Below are 19,030 nucleotides of genomic sequence, written 5' to 3' on the forward strand. Positions count from 1 at the left end.
TCTCTCTTTTCGTTTTGCTGTTCAATTTTAATTTGCATTAGTTCTTAATGTTGATGTTAAAAATATCAATAAAAATTACATGCGGGCCTGATTGGGGTAGATTGTAGGGGTTTATACAGAAATATAATTTTATGTTATTTTATTCTTACATGTTTATGTATTAAATTATTGTATTTTATCCCATAATTATTGTATTTTACCCTATTTTTTATTTTAAATTATTTTATAGGATTTTATTGGTAATCTGTGTTTGAACTTTGTATTTTGATATGGCCTATAGGCTAATCAATAAAGCCAATCTAATAAAAATTACTGTCAGAATTCCAATGGATGCCCTAATTAAATCTTGAGCATCGAGCCAGGCTTCAAAAGAAATCCAGTTATTTATTAGGAGCTTCATATCGGCACGTTCCCAAGTGAAGCCAGCTCTGATCACATGTAATTTATGTCCCCAGTCATGACTCCTACTCCTCCCAGGCGATTGTGTCATCAATCGCATTCGCCAATGGGACAATTTCGCAGGTTATAGAAATCACTCCCCTCCGGACACTGTAAGTAACCCTGGGATACAGCCTTGAGAGAGATAAGGAGGAATGTACGCCTGTCTTTTGCTACCATGCCATTTCATCAGTTTCCCATCCCTCTTTTCCTATGGCAACTTGAGAGCAGGCCAGGGATGCTTTGTGAGTTGACATTTACATTTATAAAAAAGAAATAGGTACTGAAGGAAACTCTAAAACTCAATCCACTGTTCAGTTACTCTTCCACTTATCACCCTGAACACAAAATTCATATTTATAATGCTAGGGACCAATAACAAGTAACACTCTAGTGACAATAATAGTCCTGATGCAACACACATTTCTGTTCTGCACATTCTATCAGATGTATGTATTCCCTGTATGAAAAGGAATTGCTCTAATAGTGCTATCTTTGTTGTTGTGGAGACACAACCGTTGTTGTGGAGACCAACCATCTCTTGAAGGAATGGCCCTTGGAAAAGCGTTCAGAGACTACAGTTAGTCCAGAATGCAGCCACGCGACCCATGTTACACCTGTCCTCCACGAGCTGCACTCCACGAGCTACCAATTGGTCTCCGGACGCAATTCAAGGTGTTGGTCATTACCTTTAAAGCCCTACATGGCTTAGGACCAGCATATCTGCGAGACCGCCTACTGCCACATACCTCCCAAAGGCCCATAACATCCCACAGGGTGGGCCTCCTTCAGATGCCGTCAGCCGGTCAGTGCCGGCTGGTGGGCCCCAGGAGAAGAGCCCTCTCTGTGGCTGCTCCGACCCTTTGGAATCAGCTACCCCCAGAGGTCCGGACCTTGCCCACTCTCATGGCCTTCAAGAAGGCTGTTAAAACCTGGCTGTTCTGGCAGGCCTGGGGCTGTTGACCTTATTGAAAGGTCCAGCCCCGACTAGAATGAATGTGTGTTGTGAATTTTAAATTATTTTTATTTTCCTTTTTCTTTTTTCTTTTGCTTTGTAAACCACCCAGAGTCCTGCGGGATTGGGCGGCCTATAAATTTAATAAACAAACAAACAAACAAACAAATAAATAAATAACTGCTGCGATTAAGGTTGTGTTCTCAGCTTCAATTATAGATGTTACTGAGCTGTTTTGCCAGTTGTACTCAGGACACACAGTCAAAGGAGAGACTATATACCAGTGTTGGTGAATCTTTTCGGCACCGAGTGTTGAAACAGGGGCGCACACACGGGGGAGCACTAGAAACCAGAAGAACAGCTCCCTGGCACACAAATGCACACTGGGAAGCTGAGCTTCTAATTTCTGGTGTCCACATGTGCATCAGTCACCTAGTCTTCTGGTTTCTGGTGTACACATGTGCACAAAGACCAGCTGGCCAGCACACAGGTGCATGCTGGAACCCGGAAGAGCAATGGGCAATGGCTGGTGTGCCCGGAGAAATGGCTCTGCGTGCCACTTCCATCATGTGTGCGATAGGTTCGCCATCACGACTATATACTCTAAGGGTCTTGGTAACTGAACTAAGCTTTGTTTCCCATGAATCCATCCTATCCTTTTACCCCTTACAGCTCAAGGAAGTCAGATGGAATGAAAGTTAAGTGACTCAGATTGTTATATACATCTACACATGTTCTAACTGCAGATACAAACTTGTTTCATGTGAGGTGCAATATCAGGTGATTTCTGTTCCGTAAGAAACGCACATTTGTCTGTAACTCTAGTCATTGCATACAAATAGGCAGATTTAAATCATACGCCTCTCAGAATATGAACACTGATATTGAAACCATTCTGAAACCATTACAAATGACTTTTAGATGTCTTGATGCAGAAAGCACATGGGAATGTGTTTTTCTTACACACCATCTAACCCTGTAAACAGACTCTCAGCAGATTGCTTATAGAATATTATGATTAATAATGGATTTGTTCAGACCAGAATCTGTAAGTAGGAAAGCAATGATAATTCACAGAAAGATTTATAAGCAACAGGTAAACATGACTGCTTCTAGAACAGCTGATTGTAGTATGCCTGAAAGATGTAAAAAATGCCTTTTTATTCTTTTTCAATAAATACATCTACCATTTCCTGAAAACTTACGGTAGCTAAATATAAATTTGTTAAAATACTTCTGAATTCTGGGAAGAGACAAACAACATGCCTGCACATTAAAAAAAACAAAGCAGCTTTTAACTGAGTTATCTCACCTGTAAACTTGCTTCAGGGGCAACGATATCATTTACATGCACTCTGGATCATCAAAATATTGTTTAAACTTTAAAGGTAATGATTTGTTTCTGTTCTATAAAGCAGAATTCATTCTTAAGAGCATTGCATCCCTTTGTTGTTGTGACAAAGAAATGGCTTCCTATGAGAAAACAGCAGGATAAAGAGCTGGTAGCAGTTGGTATCAGAATTTTGTAACCAGTCTCCAAGCAAATTTGGAAACATGATAATTAGCACCAGTAGACCCCATGAACCTATCCCGATTTGATTCAAACTGGAAATCTAGAATTCAAAGATGGCATGATGTGATTTGTGGTTGTGATTTGCCGTGGCACGACAAAACCGCGCTCGACTAAAGTGTGCCCGATTAAAGCGCGTCGCTGACGTCATCAACAGGGCGACAACAGCGAGCGCGGAGAAAGAAGGGCGCTTTAAAAAGCGCTTTGAAAGGAAGCCGATTCAACTTAAAGTAAGGGTTAGCTTTAGGGTTAGCTTTAGGGTTAGCTTTAGGATTAGGTTAAGGGTTAGGGTTAGGTTTAGGGTTAGGTTAAGGGTTAGGGTTAGGTTTAGGGTTAGGTTAAGGGTTAGGGTTAGGTTTAGGGTTAGGTTAAGGGTTAGGATTAGGTTTAGGGTTAGGTTAAGGGTTAGGTTTAGGGTTAGGTTAAGGGTTAGCTTTAGGGTTAGGTTTAGGATTAGGTTTAGGGGGGTTAGGTTTAGGTTTAGGGGTTAATTTTAGGTTTAGCGTTTACAGCGTGCTTCTGTCTCCACGCTGTTGTCGCCCTGTGATGACATCAGCTACGCGGTTTCATCGAGCGCGCTTTAGTCGAACACGGTTTTGTGGTGGAACTGTGATTTGCAAGGTTTTTACTGCAACGTAACTTTAAAATATTTCTCCCATTCTTAGTTTAAGGCAGAGGGGCTGGGAGTAGAGATAGGACAGCTTAGCAACTCCCAAAACATTTATTAATGATCAAACAGAGAAGCTGGCGGAAAGGTTCCAACTGCAATTTAAGCATGCATTCCATAAAGTATCAAAATTCTAAGCTCTTTTCAACTGCTTTCCTGCGATGGCAGACTTGACGTAATACAGGGACAGAACAAATGAGCTTTGTACTCTCACTATAAATTGTTCCCTTCTTGTTGCAAACTATTCTACAGCAAGGCATGTTCAGAGCTGTAAATGTTAACCTGACAAACATAAACCGATTTCTGGGAGATTTAAATGTGCCTCCATTTCAGTTTGGACCCAAGAATGGGTACCACTCTGCTTACCCTTGAACCCATATTCAGGGTGCCAAAAGCAAAGAGTGAAAACCCTTTTGTGTTTGCAGGAGATGGATGGGAATGCATTAACTGTTATGGCCTGCCAGCTGCCAATGGAGCTGGCAGCAGACTTGGATGAAGAGGAGGTTGGTGAGGAACATGGGCCAATCCTGGAGTCTGGGGAAATGGTGCATCTGATGGATGCTCTGCGTTGGGAGCAGAGATAGAGCCAAGGCCGTCCGACATTTCCCAGCTGCCTTCGGAGTCAGAGATAAGTGGGGAAGAACAACAGCTGGGCCCTGTTCCAGATGTGCATAGGCGCAGAGCTGTCAGAAGAGGAGAACAACTGAGGAACAGGGGCGACTTTGGAAGAAAGGCACACATGGATGCTCAATGGCCCCTCCCTGGCTGGGGAATAAATAGAAGCAAAAGGGGAGTGGAAGTTGCAGGAGACAACAGTTTATATTTCTTTCGGAAGATTTGCTTATTGTGGTTGTACCTCAAAGGCTTTTTTTCCAGGAATTAATTTACAGCTTTGAGACCGGAGGCCTGGCAATTATCCAGGAACTGATAAGGTCTGTTATTGCAATTAACCCTTCAAAGTATTATTGTCTGGACTTTTCTTTGTGTGAATGCCATGAGTTCACAGTAGTTAAATAAAGAGGGGTTTTTTTTTCAGGACAAGGAGTCTGTTTCTTGATTCTGCTAAGGCTAGGCCAGAACATTAGCAAAATAAAGCACAGGAACAAAATTTCTGGCTGGCCACATTTAAGAAGATAAGAGATGAAGAAGTTAATGAAGCCTACAGCAATGTGAGTCTTCTATTCTAAAAGAGCCCTGAAAGGCACAAGAGTTTTATGAGGTGATAACACTCATTGGCCAGCTACTCATATCTATTTTGGAGATCCCATCACACCACTGAAGCCCCTTCTTAATTCCTGACATATGGAAGTAAAGTTGCAACAACGTTTGATATTGTGAAAGTCTGCAGAGATAGTATTCCAGGTAATGGTTGTCACAAAGATGCTGTTTTCACGAGGCAACTGGATTCTATTCAGTGGTGGGATTCAATTTTTTTTTTACTACCAGTTCTGTGGGCATGCCTTTGTGGGCATGGCAGGGGAAGGATACTACAAAATCCCCATTCCCTCCCCACTCTCAAAATTTCTGCTACCAGTTAGATTTAGATTTAGATTTAGTTTATTTGTATGCCGCCCTTCTCCGGGAGGGACTCAGGGCGGCGAACAACTCAAAGGGGGGAAAGGGGAACATAGAACACAATTACACGTGATTAAAATAAACAAGAATCATACAGCCACACAGGTCGAGAGGGGAGGGGAACTCATCAACCCCAGGCCTGCCGGCACAGCCAGGTTTTAACGGCTTTCCGGAAGGCCTGGAGAGAAGTGAGGGTCCGAATCTCCGCGGGGAGTTCATTCCAAAGGGCCGGAGCTGCCACAGAGAAGGCCCTCCCCCGGGTAGTAGCCAGATGGCATTGGCTGGTGGACGGAACCCGGAGGAGGCCGACCCTGTGTGATCTAACAGGTCTTTGGGAGGTAATTGGCAGCAGGTGGTCTTTCAAGTACCCAGGTCCAATACCATGAAGAGCTTTATAAGTTACGACTAGCACTTTGAAGCATATCCGGAGACCGATTGGTAACCAGTGCAGCTCACGGAGGATAGGTGTAACGTGGGTGTACCGAGGTGCACCCACAATCGCTCGCGCGACTGCATTCTGGACAAGTTGAAGTCTCCGAATACTCTTCAAGGGCTGCCCCATGTAGAGCACATTGCACTAGTTCTCCAGAACCTGTCAGAACTGGCTGAATACCATCTCTGATCCCATTCCCTACTGTCCTGTCAGCGCTGAAGAAGCTTCTTGGTTGAGAAGTGAAATGTTTTCAAAGGGAGGAAAAAAAAAACAAGAAAGTCCAGTTGCCTCCTGAAAAAGCACCTTTGGGATATTGTGAAAGCAACAACAAAAATGAAAGTTGCCAAATCTACAAAACGTATTTCAAAGTCCCCTGATTCCCTTTGTTGCTGGTATCCACTTCAATTTGGGAATTCACTTTGATAAGGTAATTTGATCAAAGCTGCGGATGCCCCATATGGAAGGTAGTTCTTACAGCTCTTCTGCATGACTGACAGCATTTTTTTGTGAATCTAGCAGGAACACTTCAAACATAGGCAGAGATCTGAAGGATCTGTTTTGTGAGCTGAATACACTAAGCTGTGCACAGACTTGTTAGAATAGAGCCACCAACCTAATCATTAAGAGTCTCATTACAGAAAAAGAGATTAGGAAAACTGTAAATACCGGTAGGTTGACTACATCTGAGCAAAACTTCATCTGACTACCGGGTGATTCCAAAAGGGTTCCTTTTTGTTGTCATCCTTTTTTTATTATTATTATTAAAAAAAAATATTTTGTTACTTAAACAACACATGCCCACACCAGTGGGAAAAGAAAAAATCAAAACGCAGAGAAGACAAAAAGAACAAAAAACAAGGCAGGGGGGAAAAAAACAGGAAAAAAAAAAAGAAAAAAGAAAAAAAAACACAGGTATATATTATAAAAAAGTATATCAGCTGGTTACAACATGTTTTGGTGCATCTCCTCCATTAATTCATATTAATTCAAATATCTTAACTCAAATGTTTACCATATTGACATCATCATACCTCCACTTTTAGTTGACTACAGTTATTTAAACATCCTTCATCTTTAACTCTACCAAAGATTTAATCCATAACCACATGCTAGCATTTCATTTACTTGTTTGTAAAATCCTCTATTAACATCAAATCCTCATATCGTGTTTTAGCTAAACATCCATAATATTTAATACCAAAAATTCCATCTTCCATGCATATAGTTTATTATCATTCTCCCTTCTTTATGTAATTATATCCTATATCGTAACATTTTCCCCATATTAGTTAACATTTAACTGTATATAGTTTTATTTTATTTTTTAATAGTGATAATTATTGTGATTAATAACCTTTGTATATGGTCCAAAAATATTTCCAACCTTCCCTTCTCATATCCAATTATTATTTATCACATCAACTCCACATTATATACATTACTATCAATATCAATTATTATTCAGCTATGTCTATTACAAATAAGAATAATTAGGTTTAGCTAATTTTGAATTGTATTCTTCCATCTATCAGCCTGTGCCTCTCCAATAACAAAATCTCCTTAATCCAATTACCATTCGTGGATCAATGAATCTTTTTGTTTCATCCTATGGTCCTCTGTTGACAGCCCAAATCTAATAGACTTAGATATCTTTTATTGGATGCTTTAAATAAGCTTGGAAAATGGTGACTTTTTAAAAAGGATGATATTAGGTTTGATCTTTGCGATCAGGGGAATAGGTGACTAAAAATATGTCAGAATGTATTCATGAACTGGAGTAGGGCATGGCAACAAGGTCAGCCAATGGGAGCTGAAACACTTTGGAGCCTGGGTGTGGCATAGCTGAGTCTGTGCTAAGGTGTGAACTGAAACTAATCTCTCTACTCTACCACATTGGAAGAACCACTCTTGGTGTTGTATATATGTCTCATGTGTTATATGCAGTGGTGGGTTTCAAAAATTGTTTGAACCTACTCTGTGGGTGTGGCCTCCTTTGTGGGAGTGGCTTGCCACCCATGTGACTGGATGGGAGTGGCTTGCCACCCATGTGACCGGATATGAAGATGCCGACGACACTTGTCAGAACCACCTTAAATTACCTCACACACAGCACTGGCATGCATAAGAATATGATGTAAACTTGTTTTTTAAAAGGCATCTTTGGTTTGCGTTAAAACAACTTCAACACACGCAATGTTCTGATTGCACCACAAACGCAGTAGTCATCCTTACCTTTCACAGAGGCACTGAGTTTAATAAATATGAGCATGATAGTGTAGAATAATCATAGCCAAGGACCAGTGGTGGGTTTCAAATTTTTTTGGAACCTCTTCTATAGGTGTGGCCTGCTTTCCGGGTCCACTGGTGGAACCTCTTCTAACCGGTTCGGTAGATTTGACGAACTGGTTCTACCGAATAGGTGCAAACTGGTAGGAACCCACCTCTGGTTATATATATATATATATAAAGAGAAGTTAATGAATCCTGCTGAATCAGTTACAATAGGTGACTAGAAATATACATATATTGGATAATTTCTCTTTGGATTTGTATATTAGAATATGTGAAAGTATGCATTAATGCTTGCTGGACTGAGGGAAACCCAATATAGAGGAAATTCGGAAGTCCCATTGAGTTTACAACTCTTACTTCCTAATAATTGATATAGTTCAATGTTCATAAAGGAAAACAACAACTGAGAGTTCAAGCAAACATTGCCTGCCCTCCAACATTCACACATAATAACATTTAAACAATGACATAAATGCAATATTCCTTCTGCTAAAGAAAAAAACACACCCTTGTATAACAGGTTAAATACAACAAATAAAATCACTGAAGCGTATAGAAAGATTTTTATAGGCCAATAAAAATGAGTAAATTGCATATGGTTTAAGAATCCTACTTAATAATTGATTCATCAGAAGAAAGCTACAGTGCTTGAATTAATATACAGAGAATTGTCTACATTAAAATGCCAAAGGATGAAATTACAAGCAATTTAAAGTAACAAAGAAAAGAGGAATGCAAGCAGCTACTAAGAAAGAAAACCTACCATGATCAGAATATCCCAGATCAAATCTTGACTTAAACACTAAATCAATTGTTTTGGTACCTTGGGAAACCTCTGTTTTCTTAGCCTGGTAGTCTGTTTTTAGAATAAGCAAAATAAATCAGGACTGCTATTCAGAACTTATTCAGATAAGAAATATATATATATATATATATAAACTGTTTTGAACTCTGCAATGCTGCATTGAAATTATACTATTTTCCTCTTATAATCAAGATGATGGAAAGTTTATTTCCTCTTGGATATTTCCCCCTCTTTGCTGTTGTATGTTCACTTGAAACATAATTAGATTCTTTTATTTTTTTTAAGCTGCTTTCCTTCACCTTTAAAATGTTCATAAAACAAGATCACTACTTCTGGTAAATTGGCCCAGTTATATAGATAACACGACACACAATCATCTTTTATTTTTAGTAGACATTTATGCCAAAAGCAAAAAATGATGCTGAATAGAGACACTGCTGATTTTTCTCCTCAGGACTGAATAACCACCAGATGTCCCTAAAACCATACTCTGCTATGAACATTTTATACCTTTGAAGGTGTTGAAAATCTTGGATTTATTTGACTGTTATATCTGTTCACCCAGGGATCAAAGACTCTATTAAAATTATCCCAGGTGCAGTATCAGAAAATTTATTTAGCTGAGCAGGTAAGTTTCAGAATTTTTGAAGAAAGCTTTCATTTAATCTGTATGTTTTAAATTCTAATAAAATGAGGCATAATATGAAAACCCTTTACCAATAGTTTGATTTTATTGAAAAAAATACAATCTGAATATACTGTGAAAAGGAGTGACACCTCCCAATTTTCCAGTTAAAATAATTCCATTCCCCATTTCATGAATATATGTTTGTTATTAAATATAACAAGCTTAAAATTGGAGTTACAGAGAGAAATGAACGGAAAAACCTCAACTAGAAAATAACACAAACATCCTATGTGATCTTAGAAATGATTCCCATTGTAAATACAATCACATTTATGTAGATATATGCATTCTTGCTTATCATTTGAGCGCTAATATTTCAGTCCTAACACTGATCTAAAAAATATGGGTTTGTTTTTAGGCTAAACCACAAGATCTGCCAAACTGGATACTGTCATAGCATTAAAGTCATACAATCCAAAAATTACCCTTTAAAATATTTGCTTGAACAATTCTGAATAAAATTGCATAAAAAGGAAGAATTAAATTTTGTAAAGTTGCTTAAGAAAAAAACAAACATATTTTGCAGAAACTTGCCAATAATAAGATGCAGAACAATGAGACTAGCAAACAAGTACAGGGATGTGGCAAAAAAATGGATTTGTTAGAAAAAGTATAAAAAAGTTTAAGGAAGTTTAGGGAAACGTAACAAAATAAACAATTGCTTAAAATATTTTTAGAAAGTTTAATCGAATGGATTAATATTTATATGCGTGGCATTCTAGGATAGATCAGATTTGTATATGATACCACTGTACTCGGTCTTATTACAGGAGGAGATGAATCAGCATACAGAGAAAAGTCCGGAAGTTATCTACATGGTACCCAGAAAACGACTTGCATCTAAACACCAGCAAGACAAAGGCCATAGTGCTGGACTTCTGGAAGCAGAGAGAGGAACCTGTCCCACTCAACATCAAGGGGAGCTGTGTGGAGAGAGTCTCCTCTTTCAAATTCCTGGGAGTGCACCTTAGCCAAGATGTCACCTGGAAAAATAACACATCTCAGGTGATCAGGAAGGCTCAACAGAGACTCTACTTCTTTAGGGTCTTGCGGAAAAATCAGGTGGAACAACGACTGATGACTTCCTTTTACCGGACTATGATAGAAAGTGTCCTCACATGATGTGTTATAGTATGTGTTCTGACCCCCCTCGTTCCACACCAAAGCACACTCCGAGCCAGAGATAAATTACAGCATTTAATTAACAGACAAACAGGTCCTTGGCAGCAACCCAGCACAGACAAGCTTGGGCAGGAACACAGATAAGGCTTGGCAGCAATCCAGCCTGCCAAGCTCATACAAAGTTCTCCGACATTCGATTCTGTGTTGACTTCTGCAAAGAGAGGCGTGCACACAAGTAGCTTTTTATAGTCTGGAGAGGCGCCTAATGACCAGTTGTCGACAGGAAGGCATTATAGAGCACAAAAAATCATGGGCTGCATCCCTATTGGATGAAATCGCCAGGACCCGCTGCCTTAGCAGAGTGAGGAAAATCCTCAGCACTTCTTTAGTCTCCTACCATCGGAAAGGAGATATAGAAGCATAGCCAGTTGTACGAACAGGATGAAGAACCGCTTTTATCCATGAGCTGTCAGTCTCCTGAATGCAACATACCACAATCAGGTTTCATAAGATAGACTGGCAGGGCCAGCGCAATGTGCAACATGTTTATACTGCTGTAATATAATGTCATATACATGTATGCATATGGGGAAGTGTGCTAATTATTACTTATTTGGGTTTAGGGATTTCTTTTTCTTTTATTTATTGAGTTACTCTGTGTTTTCGGTGGGAGGCTCATTCAATTTCATTCTACACATGTTGTGTTTTTATTTTCCATTTTTCATTTTCATACAGTCACATATATACTGTGCATAACTGGGGCCATACAACATTAAACAATAATCACAGCAGTTCCTCTTGTCAGCAATACCCCCAGAAATATGAATAAAATAAAACTCAAACTCAAACTCAAATAGAAACCCAATATACCTCTTCCGCTCTCCATACACCTCTTTCTTCCGCCCCCCTCCAACTTGCTATCTTCCCTCCATCATTCCCCTCTACCCTACTTCCCCTCCCCCTCTACCACTCCTCTCTCCCAGTCCACTCCCTCCCTTCCTTCTCACCCTCCCTCCCATCCTCTCTCCCGCCCTCTCTACCCCTCTTCCTTCTATCCCACTCCTCCTCCCCTTGGTGTATTTCTACTATATGTCGATGTATTCAGCTTGTCCTATTTTTACGGAGAAATTAAAAGAGAAACAGTATACATGTGAAATCGCATTACGTTGAAAACTAACTCATAGTATATGTCCCCCCCCTCCCCTCCCCTCCCCCCTAACACCCCACCTTCCCCCCGACTTCCCAGAGCCCATACATGGTATAGATTTTTAACAAACACAGTCTAAAATATATTGAGACAAAAGAAATAAAAAAGAGATTAATAACATCTCTACATTGATCTTAGCTTCTTCCTGTTACACTAACTTTGAACAGTTTAATTCATTCCAGATCCTAAGCGTAGACTATCTATTTGGATTTGTTTTTGATATGACAGTCCATTAATCTAATAGTAATGCATTTATAACTGGGGTAGCAAACTCAATTTCATTGAGGGCTGCATCAGGGTTGTGTTTGACTTCAAGCAGCTGGGGTGGGCGTGGCCAGGATGGGCATGGCCAGCTCAACATCACTCGTGTTGGGGGCTCCTATGGTGGCCTGAGTACTCTGCCAGTGAAAATGGGCTCTGCTCCGTTTTTGGCTGTGGTGGCCTCCTACAACCCTCTGCCAGTGAAAATGGAGCTCAGGAGGGTCGCCCTGGTAGAGGCACCATGGGGCGGTCCTTCACTGTTTCCAGATTGGCCCCATAGGCCAGATCTAGCCCCTGGGCCTTGAGTTTGACACCCCTGGCTTATAATGCTTATCTTGCAAACAGAAGATTGCTGGTTTAAAAGTAAGCAGGAACTTTTAAAATATAACTATTTTTCTTTCTCTGATCCACCTTCTTTTCCCAGTGTTTTGTTTTTAATAATTACAGCTACACCGCAGTTCATAATTTTTTCCAGATGCTCAAGGTAGAAGGATTTTATCTCAGCTCCAAATAGAAACTCTTATATTTCAAGCTGGGATGAACATAAGTTAGGAACAGCCTAAAGGTATAACTTGTATGTGCCTTAGAGTATTCTAAAATCCATATCTCTGTTCTGAAGCTATGCACTAGCAACCTATGCTGCTTATTAAGTGAAAATACTGAAATGTATAGCATTATTAAGGACAGCATCCTAATTCAGATAAAGAGCCTTCGATGGATATTTAGTCAAATACTAATCAGTATCTCTGTTCCACTAAGTTTCCTGATTTGCTGGTCTTGTTGTATTCGGGTCTTTTCCCGTGTAAGATTGAGATTGTCTTGGCAACGTTTCGGCGAGGTCTCACTCGCCATCTTCAGGCTGGTCTTTGGGCTTAAAGCGTGGTCGGAGGTGCCGTCTTTCTATAAATCTTGGTAGGGGGTGTGAAGTGCTGGCGTTGTTTCAATAAGTGGAATGATTGGTTGTGTGGTTGTATCATGATTGGTAGATTGGTGCTGTTTGGTGCTGGCTGTGTGTCCATTGTTGTTTTGTGTTGTAACGGCTTGGATGGTGGGTGGGGCTGGTTGTTGATTAGGGCTGGTTTCCAGATGTCTGGTAGGTGGGAGGTATCATCATGTTTATTCATGTTTATTCATTCACCAACTTCACGTTTATTCATTCACCAACTTCCCTTTCTGGACAGCCTAATCTACAAAACACCCAATGGCTCCCTAGGACACACTATCTACCGGAAAAAAACACCCACCAACCACTACTTAAACGCAGAATCCCATCACCATCCTGCACAGATCAACTCCGTAGTCAAGACCCTCATCTCCAGAACCAAACGCCTACCCAACAAACACCACCTGAAAACTGAATTACACACTCTCACAAACGTATTAATCTCCACCGGATTCCAAAGAAAAACAATTACCAACCTAATCCAAAGGTAGACTCCCCCCCAAAACTGAGACAAAGAACAGGACAATGGCATCGCCCTCCTCCCTTACATCAAAGGCACCACAGATAAAATCAGCAAATTTCTCCACAAACACAATATCAAGACAGCCTTCAACACTGACCAAAAAATAGCCAACATCTTAAGAAACCCCAAAGACAAGATCCAGCTAGAAAACCAAGGCGTCTATGAAATACCATGCAAAATCTTCCTCACTTTTCCAGCACCTTAAAGCTACAGGACATGAAATTAATTTTGAAGGAACCAAATTAATCTCCAAAACTGAACATTTCAACAAGAGAATAATTATGGAAACTACTGAAATAGAGAAACACCCCCATAACATGAATAAACATGATGATATCTCCCGCCTACCAGACATCTGGAAACCAGCCCTAATTTTCACAGGTGCAGGTATGCTGGTCTTGTTGTATTCAGGTATTTTCCCGTGTAATATTGCACGGGAAAAGACCCAAATACAACTCTCTCTCTCTCTCTCTCTCTCCCCCCCTCTCTCTCTCCCTCCCTCCCTCTCCCTCCCTCCCTCCCCCTCCCTCCCTCCCTCTCTATCTCTCTCTCTGTAAATATTCCTTTTGTTGGCATTACATATTTGGGGTACATTTGTAACCATTACACAATAGATCTAATCATTATATATTTCATCTTCACTTGCTTTAGTTACACTTCATGTTAACTAGGTTTAACTCCAAACATTACTATAAATTAAGGTAAAATTAAGTTATTGGATACCATTTTCTTACCCAGCAAGTAGAATGTTCAGTTAGTTTGCTTAGTTTATTCTACAGCTGAAATGAAAATATTTTTGTATTTGCCATCTTGTAAGAAAATATATCTGAAATAGCAGAGAAGAGGGAGAAAAACAGAGAAGCTAATACATTCTTAGAATTGTTATCGTTCAGGGTTTAGGTTTATATGTATTGTATAGGTGTGTCTGTGTGTGTGTGTGTGTGTGTGTGTGTGTGTGTGCCTTTGTGTGTGATTTCTGCTGCATTGTCCATACATATTGGTGCATTCTGTTATATTAATTACATTATGTTTTGCACAGAATATTATCTAGCACAAGACTGAAACCAAAAATATATACAGCTCTATAAGCAGCAGCGAATTATTAATCCATTATTACCTTCAGTTCATTAATGAGTTAATTAGTATTGAATCGAAAGTAAAGATGGTAAAAAAATGAATGGTTTAATCAATATTTTGCAAAAGCTTAAAACCCTTGAATTAGGGCATCAGTTATTGTTAAACACAGACAAAAGCTTCATAAATAGAAAATAACGCAATGGTCCATTTCGACTTTGGACTACTGAAAAAGTAGGAGAAATTCAAAGCAATGAACTATGATAATATTTGGAAAATGAAATTGGAATGGAAAAGTTGAGTGGTGATAGGAACACAAAGATATCAGTGCCCTGTTTGTACAGTTCTTCTCTTAAGTTGTCTGTGCTTTGGGTCAGAGGAACTTAGAAAACCAAGGAAAATTAAGAACGATTATATGTTGCCTCAATATATACCTCAGGGAGCAGCAATGAGTTTCAATTATTTTTACCACCAGTTTGCCATACAGGAATATGCTCGCTTTGCTCACGCACTTTCCATGCATGCACCCGGCCTCAAAAACATGGCTAAGTAGGATGGCATATGATCTCCGCTACCGGTTCATCCAAACCAATCTGGACTGGATGAATACCATCTCTTACTGCGTCAATAGAGCTGAACAAAAATTCGTCTTTAGTTATTACTTTTGGAGTAGTAGTTAACATTTATCTTGTGTAATTTTTAGGGTATTTTTTTTTAAACTCCTGACCAAATGAAAAAGCAGGGACTATTTCTCTAATCTGGAGCTGAATTCTGTTCGTCAAATATTGACATATTTTTAATTTTTGTGCAAACCAGTAAATGCATTGACTCATAACATTTTCTTTTCTTCATTCTTCTCTATAAATTATGTTAATCTTTTAGGTTGGTGTTAGTTGAGAGGAAACATATTGAGCAGAAGACACAGCTCCTCAATGCAACATCCATACATCTTGTAACATTAGAGAAGGATGCTATGTCAGGAAGTATAATTCACCAGAAAACTCTTCAATCTAGACTGTAAAATTCTAGTTGTGCCTTTTGGTTAATTGTGTATTAATTGTTTTTTTCCCCTTAGCTGTAGGATTACTAGTTCCCCACATTCCATCTCATTATCTTTATGCTGTGATGTCAGCAAGCTAGTAGTGTATTAAACATTAAGTATACTAAGCACGTGGTTGGGCACCAGGCCCAAGGGGCACCACAAAGTTGAGAAAGAAAAAAACCCAATGAAGATTTGTACATTACGGACAAAGGAGGGAGGCACCAAGATTTGTCAGTGTTTAGGGCACCAATGAGCCTTGATCTGCCACTGCAGCAAGCTATTTCAATTATTTGATCATCTTTCAGGTGAGTTTGGAGCTATTGGGCTTCTAAATCACTATCAATACAAGAGAATATGTGTAGGTCAGAGCTGAACTGTGGGATGCTTGGTGTTCTCTGAGTGTGGTGGTTTTCTAGCAGATGTTTCATTATCCAAACTAGGTAACACCATCAGTGTCAGAAGGAAGTGAGATTTGCTTTCTGTTTATATAGTCCAGTGGTGGGTTGTAGGTGGTATGCCTCGATACGGGCATACCAGAGCCTGCCCGGAATACCGGGTACCATTCCACCCGCCTGAGCTCCTTACCTGTCCTTTAAAGGCTTCCATGCTTCCGCACATGCACATGGCATGTACAGCACATGCGTGAAGCTCCGCCAAGCAGCTGGAGCATCACAGAGGTTTGCGGAGGCATCGCTGGTAGTTTAGTAGTTAGTTAGTTGGTTAGTTTATTTGTCTTGTATGCCGCCCACTCCCGAAGGACTCCAGGCGGCTCACAATAGACAAGGGAAGGGGGATAAATAGACAAAGACAACACTTTAAAAAATGCAACATTCACAATTTCCGTGGGGCTGGATGTTTCACAGGCCCCCCGGCCTGCTGGAGCAGCCAGGACTTGGTGGCTTTGCGGAAGGCCGGGAGGGTAGTAAGGGTCTGGATCTCCACAGGGAGGTCATTCCAGAGGGCTGGAGCTGCAACAGAGAAGGCTCTCCCCCGGGGAGTCGCCAGCCGACATTGGCTGGCAGATGGAATCTGGAGGAGACCTAACCTGTGAGATCTAATCGATCTATGGGAGATAATCTATGGTAGGTATGACACACACGCGCTGCACATGTCCATGTGACCGACGCTGGGCCCATTGCAACCATACTGGTTGGAACAGGATCCGGAACCCACCACTGATATAGTCAGTATATAAAGAGGCAGCAAACCCCATTTTCTGATGTTATGTAGATGAGTAATGAAACTTCTGCTAGAAAGCAACTAAGCTCAGAGAGCTCCAAGCACCCCCACAGTTCTGGAGTGGTTTCTAATGTAAGAATTAAAGATACAGACATTATTCTATTACCCCAGTAGCGAATCATTGCTCTTTCACAGTTAAATGGTCACTTTGCCTTCATCTACACCAGGGTGCCAAACTCGCAGCTTGCGGGCCGGATGCATCACATGCTGGCCACACTCAGACCTGGTTTAGCAAAGGGGGAAAAGTTGCAATATGTCATATGAGGACAATATGACGGTGTGAGTTTGACACCCCTGATCTACGCCAACTACAATCCTGATCCGACTTTCTCTGCCCTAAGAAAATGGGTGGTGTACAGAGATGGTATTCGGCAGGTTCTGACCAGTTCTGGAGAACCGGTAGCAGAATTTTTGAGTAGTTCGGAGAACTGGTAAATACCACCGCTGACTGCCCCTGCCTCCATCTATTCTCTGCCTCCTGAGTCCCAGCTGATCAGGAGGGAATGGGGATTTTGCAGTAACCTTCCCCTGGAGTGTGGAGGAAATTTTACAGTATCCTTCTCTTGGAGTGGGGAGGAAATGGGGATTTTGCAGTATCCTTCCTCTGGAATGTGGAGAGAATGGGGATTTTGCAGTATCCTTCCACTGGAGTGGGGAGGGAATGGAGATTTTACAGTATCCTTCCCCTGCCACGCCCACCAAGCCACACCCACAGAACTAATAGTAAAAAAATTGAGTCTCACCACTGGTGGTGTGGATGTGGAAACATCATCATAGTTGACAACCATGCATAAGTTTCAGAGCGGTCAGGACAGGTGTATTATTTAAGTTAGGCAACATTTGGTTTGCCTTCTGGCAAAGAGGCTGAGACTAATTATAGGAAGATGGGTCACAGCCAGAGGAATACCATTCATGGAAGTGGCCATGACAACAGCAGCAGCAGAAGCAACCTCTTTGCTTCCTACAAGTATGCAACAGAATGGCCCGGAAGGCAGCAGCAGCTGTGATCTGATGAACTGGAGGTAGAATTAGTAGCAGCTGGTGATTTGGGCGATCTCAGCCTTAGAAAAAGGCTGGGGGCAAAAGAAAGGAGAGCTAAGTGGGAGCTGCTTGCTTCAGAAGAGGCTACTCTAGCTCTCCAAATTGTAGAAAAGAGTAGCAGACAGAAGAATAAAGCATTGCTTGCCACCATGGGCAGCAATCCTAGTGTCAGTTGAAGCTCTGCAGATATCCTGCCAAGTTCCAGATGCTTCTTCTAAATCATAGCAATGAAGGTATTTGGCAGCTGAGCACTGGCAGCATAATGGACTTGGGCGAGCTCAATTTCTGGCTAGATGGAGTTCTTAAAAAGGGAATAACAGACTACACAAACAGATAAGAGCCTTTGTTTGAAGATCAAATGGGAAAGACTGAGGCAACTATCCTCCTTCATTTACTTGTCTCAGTTAGGAAAATGACCTGACATGTTGTTAAGAAATGAATCCCAATGCGTTAAAGAAGTGAAAATAATTAATACACTAATTTATGAACACACCATTGAGTGAAGTGCCAATTACCTCCCAAAGACCCATTAGATCACACAGATTAGGCCTCCTCCGGCTTCCGTCTACTAGCCAATGTCATCTGTCTACTACCCAGGGGAGGGCCTTCTCTGTGGTGGCTCCGGCCCTTTGGAACGAGCTCCCCGCAGAGATTCGGACCCTCACCTCTCTCCAGGCCTTCCGAAAAGCCGTTAAAACCTGGCTGTGTCGGCAGGCCTGGGGTCGTTGAGTTCCCTTCCCCTCTCGAATCGTGTGGCTGTTGGTTGTTTTAAATTCCCTGTACTTTTGCTGTAGTTCTTGTGTTTCCCTCCTTTGGGTTTGTGCGCCGCCCTGAGTCCCACCTGGAATAGGGTGCCATATAAATAAAATGAACCTTGAACCTTGAAGATTGGATAATAACTAGAGCAGAAGTGGGTTCCTATCGGCTCGGCCAAGTAGGTAGTAACTCGGCCTGCCACGCCCCCAAACTGGTATTGGCTGGTATTGGCATTCATCTTCTATAGATGAACACTGGTATAGATCAACACACATGGATGACTTTCACAGGTTTTACCTCTCCTACGTTCCTCACAGGACTCAGGAATCACACAGGAATGTTGTGATGAATGGCTGGGGTTGTGTTAGGTTAAAAAGAGAATTTTTAATGAGAGAAAAT

Source organism: Thamnophis elegans, chromosome 15 (genome assembly GCF_009769535.1).
Source record: "Thamnophis elegans isolate rThaEle1 chromosome 15, rThaEle1.pri, whole genome shotgun sequence".
Taxonomy (NCBI): Eukaryota; Metazoa; Chordata; class Lepidosauria; order Squamata; family Colubridae; genus Thamnophis; species Thamnophis elegans.